This window comes from Papio anubis, chromosome 9, assembly GCF_008728515.1.
Source record: "Papio anubis isolate 15944 chromosome 9, Panubis1.0, whole genome shotgun sequence".
NCBI classification, from domain to species: Eukaryota; Metazoa; Chordata; class Mammalia; order Primates; family Cercopithecidae; genus Papio; species Papio anubis.
In genome coordinates, this window is record NC_044984.1 from 49,078,852 (window position 1) to 49,090,493 (window position 11,642).

Consider the following 11,642-nt stretch of genomic DNA (forward strand, 5'->3'; position numbering starts at 1 on the left):
AAGTTACGTATTGCTACTCAAGGCGTCACCGAGGTTGCAGTGAGCTGGAGATCGTGATCACTGCACTCCAGCCTCGCAAACAGAGTAAACCCTGTATAAAAAAAAAAAAAAAAAAAAAAAGAAAGAAAGAAAGAAAAGAAAACATCTGCTTTGGCTTGAATGCCCATGTCAATTTTGGTCAATTAATTCATCTTGGAAGAACTCACTTATACACCAAACTTAGAAGAGTATAACATATAAGCCACATGGTTAATTTTACATATTTCTACATAAAACTTCCAGTGGCCTGGCTGGGCACGGTGGCCTGGGCCTGTAATAACAGCTTTGGGAGGCCAAGGCAGGTGGATCACTTGAGGCCGGGAGTTTGAGACCAGCCTGCTACAGGAAACTCTGTCTCTACTAAAATACAAAAATTAGCTGCATGGTGGTGCACACCTGTAGTCTTAGCTACTTCTCTAGGGAAATATTTATCTATTTTCAAACTGAAATCACTTGAACCTGGGAGGCTGAGGTTGCAGTGAGCCATGATTGCACCACTGCACTCCAGTCTGGGTGACAGATAGCGAGAGACTCTGACCCAAAAAGAGAGAGGGTGGGGCAGAGAGAGAGAAAGAAAGAGAGGAAGGGAAGGAAAGAAAGAAAAAAAGAAAGGAGGAGGAAAGAAAGAAAGAAAGAAGGAAACGAAGGAAGGAAGGAAAGAAAGAAAAAGAAAGGGAGGGAGGAAAGAAAGAAAAGAAAGAAGGAAAGAAAGAAAGAAAGAAAGAAAGAAAGAAAGAAAGAAAGAAAGAAAGAAAGAAAGAAAGAAAAGAAGAGAAAGAAAGAAGAACCAAACAACCTCTCTGTACCACTTTTTTTTTCTTTTTTTGAGATGGAGTCTCGCTCTGTTGCCCAGGCTGGAGTGCAGTGGCGTGATCTCAGCTCACTGTTACCTCCACCTCCCGGGTTCAAGCGATTCTCCTGCCTCAGCCTCCTGAGTAGCTGGGATTACAAGCACATGCCACCACACCCAGCTAATTTTTTGTATTTTTAGTAGAGACGGGATTTCATTGTGTTAGCCAGGATGATCTCGATCTCCTGACCTCATGATCCACTTGCCTTGGCCTCCCAAAGTGCTGGGATTACAGGCATGAGCCACCACACCCGGCCGTCTGTACCACTTTTAAATTTTGTTATTAAGAAATAGAGAAAAAAAACTTCCAGTGGCCTAGACAATCTTATTGGCTAATCAAAATGGTTGACTATTTTGGAAGCAAGTTTGATCATTAGAAGGTTGCTTAGTGAACAAGTGGAATTAGCTGGATAATTTTTTTTTTTTGAGACCGAGTCTGGCTCTGTCGCCCAGGCTGGAGTGCAGTGGCGTGATCTCTGCTCACTGCAAGCTCTGCCTCCCGGGTTCACGCCATTCTCCGGCCTCAGCCTCCCGAGTAGCTGGGATTACAGGCGCCCGCCACCGCGCCCGGCTAATTTTTTGTATTTTTAGTAGAGACGGGGTTTCACCGGGTTAGCCAGGATGGTCTCGATCTCCTGACCTCGTGATCCGCCCGCCTCGGCCTCCCAAAGTGCTGGGATTACAGGCGTGAGCCACCGCGCCTGGCTAGTTGGATAATTTTATTTTATTTTTTTGAGATGGAGTTTTGCGGTCACCCAGGCTGGAGTGCAGTGGTGCGATCTTGGTTCACTGCAACCTCCACCTCTCAGGTTCAAGCGATTCTCCTGCCTCAGCCTTCCAAGTAGCTGGGATTATAGGCGCCTGCCACCACTCTTGGTTAATTTTTGTATTTTTAGTAGAGACAAGGTTTTGCCATGTTGGCCAGGCTGGTCTCGAACTCCTGACCTCAGGTAATCCACCCTCCTCGGCCTCCCAAAGTGCTAGGATTACAGGCATGAGCCACTGAGCTCACCCTAGTTGGATAATTTTAATGACTAATAAAGCATACATCTTCTTTATACAGATATAAGACATTCATTTGTGTTGGACAAATGGGTAATCTTCTTTCCTAAATGTCACTGGAGAAATAATGACAATTTTAGGGGTGGGAATTCTTTGCAGAGTACTTCCTTACTCCCCTTTCTATGAAGACAAGGTACAATTCAATTGATGGGGTTTCAGCTCTAGCCAACTTAATATAATTGATTCTGTTTATATTCCCTTTAGCCATGTTATTATAATTGATTGGGTTAGAATTTGATTGTGTTAGGCCTCCAGCCATTTTACTTTGAGTGATTAGGTTGCTAGAACTTTAGATATGTTGATAGAATTATGCTTTCCTGAAACTACACCAGATTATTTGCTACTTCTACAAATGACTGATACCATCTGTTATACTTTGAGTTTTCCTAATTTTTTTTTTTTTTTTTTTTGAGATAGGGCCTCATTCTGTTGCCCAGGCTGCAGTGCAGTGTCGTGATCATGGCTCACTGAAGACTTTAACTCCCAGGCTCAAGGGGTCCTTCGACTTCAGCCTCCCAAGAAACTGGGACTGCAGGTACATACCACAATGCTCAGCTGACTTTTCCTAATTTCACTTGCGCACAATCTTTGGGGGACATTTTCTTACTGTTACTGTTTTGTGTCCATTGTAACCTGAAGAACTGCAATGAATTCCTAGTTGGTCTTTCTGCTTTCTGTCTCTTCAAATCCTTTCTGCACACACAGCTGTCAAATTAATCATTTAAAAATTGCTTCCAGGCCGGGCGCGGTGGCTCAAGCCTGTAATCCCAGCACTTTGGGAGGCCGAGACGGGCGGATCACGAGGTCAGGAGATCGAGACCATCCTGGTTAACACGGTGAAACCCCGTCTCTACTAAAAAATACAAAAAACTAGCCGGGCGAGGTGGCGGGCGCCTGTAGTCCCAGCTACTCGGGAGACTGAGGCAGGAGAATGGCGTGAACCCGGGAGGCGGGGCTTGCAGTGAGCTGAGGTCCGGCCAATGCACTCCAGCCTGGGTGACAGAGCGAGACTCCGTCTAAAAAAAAAAAAAAAAAAAAAAATTGCTTCCATAAACCTACAGAATAGAAGAAAATAATTGCAATTTTTGTACCTGATAAGGATCCAGTATCCAGAATATACAAAGAACTCTTAAAACTACAATAATCTACTTAAAAGTGAATAAAGGACTTGAATAGACATTTCTCAAAAAAAGATATACAAGGCTGGGCGCGGTGGCTCACGCCTATAATCCCAGCACTTTGGGAGGCCAATGCGGGCAGATCACAAGGTCAAGAGATTGAGACCATCCTGGCCAACAAGGTGAAATCCCGTCTCTACTAAAATACAAAAGTTAGCTGGGCGTGGTGGCACGTGCCTGTAATCCGAGCTACTTGGGAGGCCGAGGTGGGCAGATAACCTGAGGTCAGGAGTTCGAGACCAGCCTTACCAACATGGTGAAACTCCACCTCTACTAAAAATACAAAATTAGCCAGGCATAGTGGTGCATGCCTGTAATCCTAGCTACTCGGGAGGCTGAGGCAGGAGAATTGCTTGAATCTGGGAGGCGGAGGTTGCCGTGAGCCGAGATTGCACCATTGCACTCCAGCCTGGGCAACAAGAACAAAACTCCGTCGCAAAAAAAAAAAAAAAAAAAAAAAAAAAGATATGCAAATAGGCAAACATATGAAAAGATGTGCAAATCATTAGTCATTAGGGAGCTGGGCGCGGTGGCTCACAACTGTAATCCCAGCACTTTGGGAGGCCGAGGTGAGTGGGTCACGAGGTCAGGAGATCAAGACCATCCTGGCTAACACGGTGAAACCCCGTCTCTACTAAAAATACAAAAAATTAGCCAGGAGTGGTGGCGGGCACCTGTAGTCCCAGCTACTCGGGAGGCTGAAGCAGGAGAACGGCGTGAACCCGGGAGGTGGAGCTTGCAGTGGGCTGAGATCATGCCACTGCACTCCAGCCTGGGGGACAGAGCGAAAAAAAAAATCATTAGTCCTTAGGGAAATGCAAATCAAAACCATGAGACACCATGGTTTACAAACACCACTAGGATGGTCGTAAAGAAAATACAAAACCAAAAAACTCAGAAAATACCATGTGTTGGTGAGGATGTGGAGAGGAGAAATCAGAATCCTCAAACATTGTTGTTGGGAATGTAAAATGGTGCAGCCACTGTGGAAAATAATTTGGTAGTTCCTCAAGAAGTTAAACACAGGGCCTGGTGCAGTGGCTCACGCCTGTGATCCCAGTGCTTGCAAGCCCAAGGCAGGAGGATCGCTTGAGATCAGGATTTCAAGATCATCCTGGGCAACAAAGCAAGAGTCCATCTCTACAAAGAAATTTTATTTTATTTTATTTATTTTCTGAGACAGAGTCTCACTCTGTTGCCCAGGCTAGAGTGCAATGGAGTGATCTTGGCTCACTGCAACCTCTGCCTCCCAGGTTCAAGTGGTTCTCCTACCTCAGCCTCCCAAGTAGCCGGGATTATAGGCACCCACCATCATGACCTACTAATTTTTGTATTTTTATAGATATGGAGTTTCTCCATGTTGGCCAGGCTGGTCTTGAACCTCAGGTGATCCACCTGCCTTGGCCTCCCAAAAGTGCTGGGATTACAGGCGTGAGCCACTGCGCCGGCCTACAAAAAATAATTTTATAAAAAATTAGCCAAGTGTGCTAGTGCACACCTGTGGTCCCAGGTACATGGGAGGCTGAGGCTGAAGGATTGCTTGAGACCAGGAGGTTGAGGCTGAAGGATTGCTTGAGACCAGGAGGTTGAGGCTGAAGGATTGCTTGAGACCAGGAGGTTGAGGCTGCAGTGAGCCGTCTCTTTGCCACTGCACTCCAGCCTGGAAAACAAAAACAAAAAAGCAAAAAAAACAAAACAAAGCAAAAACAAAAAACAAAGTCCCAAAAAGAAGTAAAACAGGCCGGGAGTGGTGGTTCACACCTGTAATCCCAGAACTTTGGGAGGCCGAGGGGGGTGGATCACCTGAGTTCAGGAGTTCCAGACCAGCCTGGCCAACATGGTGAAACCCTGTCTCTGCTAAAAACACAAAAATTAGCCGGGAGTGGTGGCATGCGCCTGTAATCCCAGCTACTCAGGAGGCTGAGGCAGGAGAACCCTGGAGGCAGAGGTTGCAAAGAGCCAAGATCCCACCACTGGACTCCCACCTGGGCGACAGAGTGAGACTCTATCTCAAAAAAAAAAAGGAAAACATAGTTACCATGTGACCCAGCAATTCCACTCCTAGATACATACCCATAATAATTGAAAATACCTGTGGCCGGGAGGAGTGGCTCATGCCTGTAATCCCAGAATTTTGGGAGGTTGAGGTGGGTGGATCACTTGAGGTCAGGAGTTCCAGACCAGCCCAACCAAAATGGTGAAATCCTGTCTCTACTACAAATTAAAAAAAAAAAAAAAGCCTGATGTGGTGGCACACACCTGTAATCCCAGCTACTGCAGAGGCTGAGGCAGTAGAATCGCTTGAACCCAGGAGGCAGAGGTTGCAGCGAGCTGAGATCTCACCACTGCACTCCAGTATGGGTGATAGAGCAAGACTCCATCTCAAAAAAAAAAAAAAAAAAAAGGAAGGATTCGTGAATTTGCATGTCATCCTTGCACAGGGACCATGCTAATCTCTGCATCATTCCAATTTTAGTGTATGTGCTGCTGAAGCCAGCACTATATATATATGTTTTTGAGGCGTAGTCTTGCTCTGTCACCCAGGCTGGAGTGCAGTGGCATGATCTTGGCTCACTGCAACTTCTGTCTCCTGGGTTCAAACCATTCTCCTGCCTCAACCTCCTTACAGGCGCACACCACCATGCCCAGCTAATTTTTGTATTTTTAGTAGAGATGGGTTTTACCATTTTGGCCACGCTGGTCTCGAACTCCTGACCTTGTGATCTGCTTATCTTGGCCTTCCAAAATGCTGGGATTACAGGTGTGAGCCATCACTCCTGGCCTCTTTCTGTTACTTCTTTGGGGTGTCTCAATGAAATGTCCCCTTCTGAATAAGGTATTCCATGACCACCCTATTTAACTCTTCTTCCTTGTTTCTCTCTTCTCCCTAACATAAATGTACCATTTCAAATTGTGCAACGCATAGCCCAGCACCCATGGCATGAGCCTGTAGTCCCAGCAACTCAGGAGGCTGAGGTGGGAGGATCCCTTGAGCCCAGGAATTGAAGTCCAGCCTAGACAACAGAGTAAAACCTCATCTCTAAAAAAGAATATATATCTTGAACATATATATATTTTATATATATATTCTTTTTTAGAAATATTTTCTTATATCTAAATATATATATACACATATATATAATAAATTATTCTACAAAGTGGAATTGTCCACTAACTTCTTTTTCCATTTTGTTGTTCTCCATAATACTTATCACCTAACCTACTATATAGTTTACTTTTTTTTTTTTTTTAAAGTGGGGTCTCACTCTGTCACCCAGGCTGGAGTGCAGTGGCGAGATCATGCAGCTCACTGCAGTCTTGACCTCCTGGGCTCAATCGATCCTTCAGCCTCAGCTCCTGGAGTAGCTGGGAATACAGGCGCATGCCACCAAGCCCAGCTAATTTTTTATCTCTTTAGAGATGAAGTCTTGCTATGTTGCCCAGGCTGGTCTCAAACTCCTGGCTTCAAGCAATCCTCCTGCCTCTGCCTTCCAAAATGTTGGGATTACTGGTGTAAGCCACCCCTCACTGGCCTCAGTTTACTTATTTTTTTGGTTTATTGTCTGCTTCTGCACATTACCCCACCCCTCCAGCTAGAATGCAAGTTACATGAGGGTAAACATACTTGTCTGTTCTGTTCACTGCATTATCCCCAGTGCTTACAGTAAGTGCCTGGCCCACAATTGGCATTCAATAAATATTAATAGAATAGAATATAAACATTTACAGACATAATTATTCATAATTATAGTCTTTTGTGTGTGTTTTTGAGATGGAGTTTTTGCTCTGTAGCCCAGGCTAGAGTGCAATGGCACGATCTCGGCTCATTGCAACCTCCTTCTTCCAGGTTCAAGTGATTCTCCTGCCTCAGCCTCCCGCGTAGCTATGATTACAGGCATGCACCACCATGCGTGGCTAATTTTTGTATTTTTAGTAAAGATAGGGTTTCACCATGTTGGCCAGGCTGGTCTGGAACTCCTGACCTCAGGTAATCCGTCTGCCTCAGCCTCCCAAAGTGCTAGAATTTCAGGGGTGAGCCACCATGCCTCACCTATAGTCTTATTTTTTTTAATAAAAAAATGAAATAATGACATATAAATTACTCTGCAACTTACTTTTATCATTTAACATGCCATTGTTATTTCTCCAGGTGAATGTATGTAGATCTAACATTCTTTTTTTTTTTTTTTTTTGAGATGGAGTTTTGCTCTTGTCTCCCAGGCTGGAGTACAATGGTGTGATCTTGGCTCATGGCAACCTCCTCCTCCTGGGTTCAAGCGATTCTCCTGCCTCAGCCTCCCAAGTTACTGGGATTACAGGTGCCCACCACCATGCCCAGCTAATTTTTGTATTTTTAGTAGAGACGGCAATTCACCATGTTGGCCAGGCTGGTCTCGAACTCCTGACCTCAGGTGATCTGCCTGCTTCGGTCTCCCAAAGTACTGGGATTACAAGTGTGAGCCACTGCGCTCAGCCTAGTTGCATATTATTCCACAGTCTAGATGTACAATAATGTATTAACTCATTCCCCTATTGACAGATGTTATTTCTGGCCATTGTAAACAATTCTGTAATAAGCATTCTTAAATATGTATCATTAGGTATTGGACTGTGTTTTTATTTCTCTTTTTTTTTTTTTTTTTTTTTGGGACGGAGTCTCGCTCTGTCGCCCAGGCTGGAGTGCAGTGGCCGGATCTCAGCTCACTGCAAGCTCCGCCTCCCGGGTTCACGCCATTCTCCGGCCTCAGCTTCCCGAGTAGCTGGGACTACAGGCGCCCACAACCGCGCCCGGCTAGTTTTTTGTATTTTTAGTAGAGACGGGGTTTCACCGTGGTCTCGATCTCCTGACCTTGTGATCCGCCCGCCTCGGCCTCCCAAAGTGCTGGGATTACAGGCTTGAGCCACCGCGCCCAGCCTGTGTTTTTATTTCTCTAGGAGAGGGTATATCCATGTTTAGTTTTATAGGATATTGCCAGAATACTTTCCAAAAGACTGTAACAATTCCAACTTCCACAACATCTGGTCCCTCTATGGCAGCTACCTAGGTTTGTTTTCAAGGTGTTTCACAACCTGGACACAAAATACCTTTCCGATTTTATCTCTATTCTCTTCCATATTTCTTTCTTTGAATTCTGTTTCATGAAATCGATCCCTCAAAGATTTCCTATGTAATCTTTAAGACATTCTGCTAAGTGAAATAAGCTAGATGCAAACAGAAAAATATTGTATGATCCCATTTTATGAGGTACTAGAATAGTCAATTCATAGAGACAGAAAGTAGAGTAGTGGTTACCAGCTGCTGGGCACAGGAAATAATAGAGGTTATTGGTTTTTAAATTTATTTTATTTGTTTGTTTGTTTGTTTTTTTGAGACGGAGTCTCGCTCTGTCGCCCAGGCTGGAGTGCAGTGGCACAATCTCAGCTCACTGCAAGCTCCGCTCCGCCTCCCGGGTTCATGCCATTCTCCTGCCTCAGCTTCCCAAGTAGCTGGGACTACAGGCGCACGCCACCACGCCCGGCTAATTTTTTGTAATTTTAGTAGAGACGGGGTTTCACCATGTTAGCCAGGATGGTCTCGAACTCCTGACCTCATGATCCACCCGCCTTGGCCTCCCAAAGTGCTGGGATTACAGACGTGAGCCACTGCGCCCGGCCTGGTTTTTAAATTTATTTTAATTTAATGAATGAATGAATTAATTAATTTTTGAGACAGAGTCTCGCTCTGTTACCCAGGCTGGAGTGCAGTGGTGTGATCTCAGCTCACTGCAACCTCCGCCTCCTGGGATCAAGCAATTCTCTGCCTCAGCCTCCCAAGTAGCTGGGATTACAGGCACCCGCCACCATGCCCGGCTAATTTTTTGTGTTTTTAGTAGAGACAGGGTTTCACCGTCTTTGCCAAGCTGGTCTTGAACTCCTGACCTCGTGATCCACCCACCTCAGCCTCCCAAAGTGAGCCACCATGCCTGGCCTATTTTTATTTTTTTGTAGAGTTGGGGGTCTCACTATTTTGTCCAGGCTGGTCTCTAACTTCTGGCCTCAAGCCATTCACCCGTCTTGGCCTTCCAAGTCCTGTGATTACAGTCATGAGCCACAGCACCTGGTCAATCATAGAATTTTAATGTTAGGTAGGGCCCAGCCGGGCGTGGTGGCTCATGCCTGTAATTCCAGCACTTTGGGAGGCCGAGGCAGTCAGATCACCTGAGGTCGGGAGTTCAAGACCAACCTGACCAACATGGAGAAACCCTGTCTCTACTAAAAAAATACAAAATTAGCCAGGCCTGGTGGCGCATGCCTGTAATCCCAGCTACTCGGGAGGCTGAGGCAGGAGAATCGCTTGAACCCGGGAAGCGGAGGTTGCAGTGAGCCAACAGCGTGCCACTGCACTCCAGCCTGGGCAACAAGAGTGAGACTCCATCTCAAAAAAGAAAAAAAAAAAAAGGTAGGGCCCTAGAAAGCTCTGGTCTGAACCTCTCCCCTTTCCAGAAGTGACAACTATAGTCCATCCAGAGAGGGTACAGAGACTTGCAGAGTTATTTCACTGATTAAAGCAAAGTCACAACAATAACTAATGTCTCTAATTCAGTCAATTGTCTTCCCCACACAGCACAATTACCCCAACAGGCTGGAGAACTAAGACTAAAGAGATCTTCTGGAACAATATCTAACTTAACATTTGTCAGTTACTCCATAGAAAAAAGAGCCAACAATCCCCATGAACCAACCATACCACAGTTTTCCTCCCTATGGTCTTTGTAGAATATCTGGCACCGATGTAGAGTCCTTGAGGTAGGACTGGGATGCAAGAGAGGCAGTACAACAAATTAGAGGAGTGGACTTTGTATAAAAACGTGGTTTAGAGTCTCCTGTGCTCAAACATATGGCTGCTAAAATAGTTCTATAGCCTTAAGCAAATTATTTAACTGCTCTAAGCTCCACATTGCTCATCTGTAAAATGGGTTTAATAATCTACCTTGTAAGGATTTTTTTTTTTTTTTTTGAGACGGAGTCTCACTCTGTCACCCAGGCTGGAATGCAGTGTGCAGTCTCAGCTCACTGCAACCTCCGCCCTCCGAGTTCAAGAGATTCTCCTGCCTCAGCTTCCCAAGTAGCTGGGATTACAGGTGCCTGCCACTGTGCCCAGCTAATTTTTTGTATTTTTAATAGAGACGGGGTTTCACCATCTTGGCCATGCTGGTCTTGAACTCCTGACCTCATGATTCACCTGCCTCGGCCTCCCAAAGTGCTGAGATTACAGGTGTGAGCCACCGCTCCCAGTCAGGAATTTTTTTTTTTTTTTTTGAGATGGAGTTTCGCTCTTGTTGCTGAGGCTGAAGTGCAATGGCAGGATCTCAGCTCATTGCAACCTCCGCCTCCCGGGTTCAAGCGATTCTCCTGCCTTAGCCTCCAGAGTAGCTGGGATTACAGGTGCCTGCCACCACACCCAGCTAATTTTTGTATTTTTAATAGAGATGGGGTTTCACCGTGTTGGCTAGTCTGGTCTCGAACTCCTGACCTCAGGTAATCTGCCCGCCTCAGCCTCCCAAAGTGCTGGGATTACAGGCGTGAGCCACCACGCCCAGCTACTTCGTAAGGATTTTAAAAAATGTATTAAATAATGTATTTAAAGATTTAGCGCCGTGCCTGGCACATAAGTGGTCAGTAAATGTTAGTATTATCATTAAACTGCCAAGCCAATGACAACCCACTGACTGCGATGCCAGGCACAGTAAATGTTTGAACAACTCTCCTTGAGGAATAAAAGGACAAGCCTTCACTTCTTCCAGATATAAGGCTTAACACCTGGGATTCCACCAGAAATTCACCTTCCTTCATAGTACACTGTAGCTCTATAATTTGCATTGCATTATTTTTTATTTTATCTTATTTTTATATATAGACTGGGTCTCACTGTGTTGTCCAGGCTGGAATGCAGTGGCTATTCACAGGCACAATCACTGTGTGCTACAGCCTCAAACTCCTGGGCTCAAGCATCCTCCTGCCTCAGCCCCTGGGGTAACTGGTACTATAGGCACATGCCACAGGGCCCTTGTATTGTATTGTTTTATATGTTTCTTTGATTCTGCTCCGACTATTAGAAAAATTCCTGGGTGGCTGGGTGTGGTGGCTTATGCCTGTAATCCCAGCACTTTGGGAGGCCAAGGTGGGTGGATCATCTGAGATCCGGAGCTGGAGACCAGCCTGGCCAATATGGCAAAACTCCGTCTCTACTAAAAGTACAAAAATTAGCCAGGGGTGGTGGGCGCCTGTAATCCCAGCTACACCGGAGGCTGAGGCGGCAAGGAGAATCGCTTGAAACTGGGAGGCAGAGGTTACAGTGAGCCAAGATCACACCACTGCACTCCAGCCTGGGAGACAGAGAGAGACTCTATCTAAAAAAAAAAAAAAAAAAAAGAAAGAAAGAAAAAGAAAAATTCCTGGATAAGTCTGGAATCTCTTCTTGGAGAGCTCCTAAGGACATAATTTTCAGAGATGAGGAAAAAAAATCCCTGAGG

At 45.4% G+C, this 11,642-nt stretch overlaps 1 non-coding gene across 1 annotated transcript; it reads right to left on the reverse strand.

Annotated features, from left to right (window-relative positions):
- Positions 1-5,525: 5,525 nt before the first annotated feature.
- Positions 5,526-5,629, reverse strand: LOC116268984. Its single transcript, XR_004176311.1, has one exon. It is a non-coding gene; the product is annotated as a U6 spliceosomal RNA (small nuclear RNA).
- Between the last annotated feature and the right edge of the window lie 6,013 nt (positions 5,630-11,642).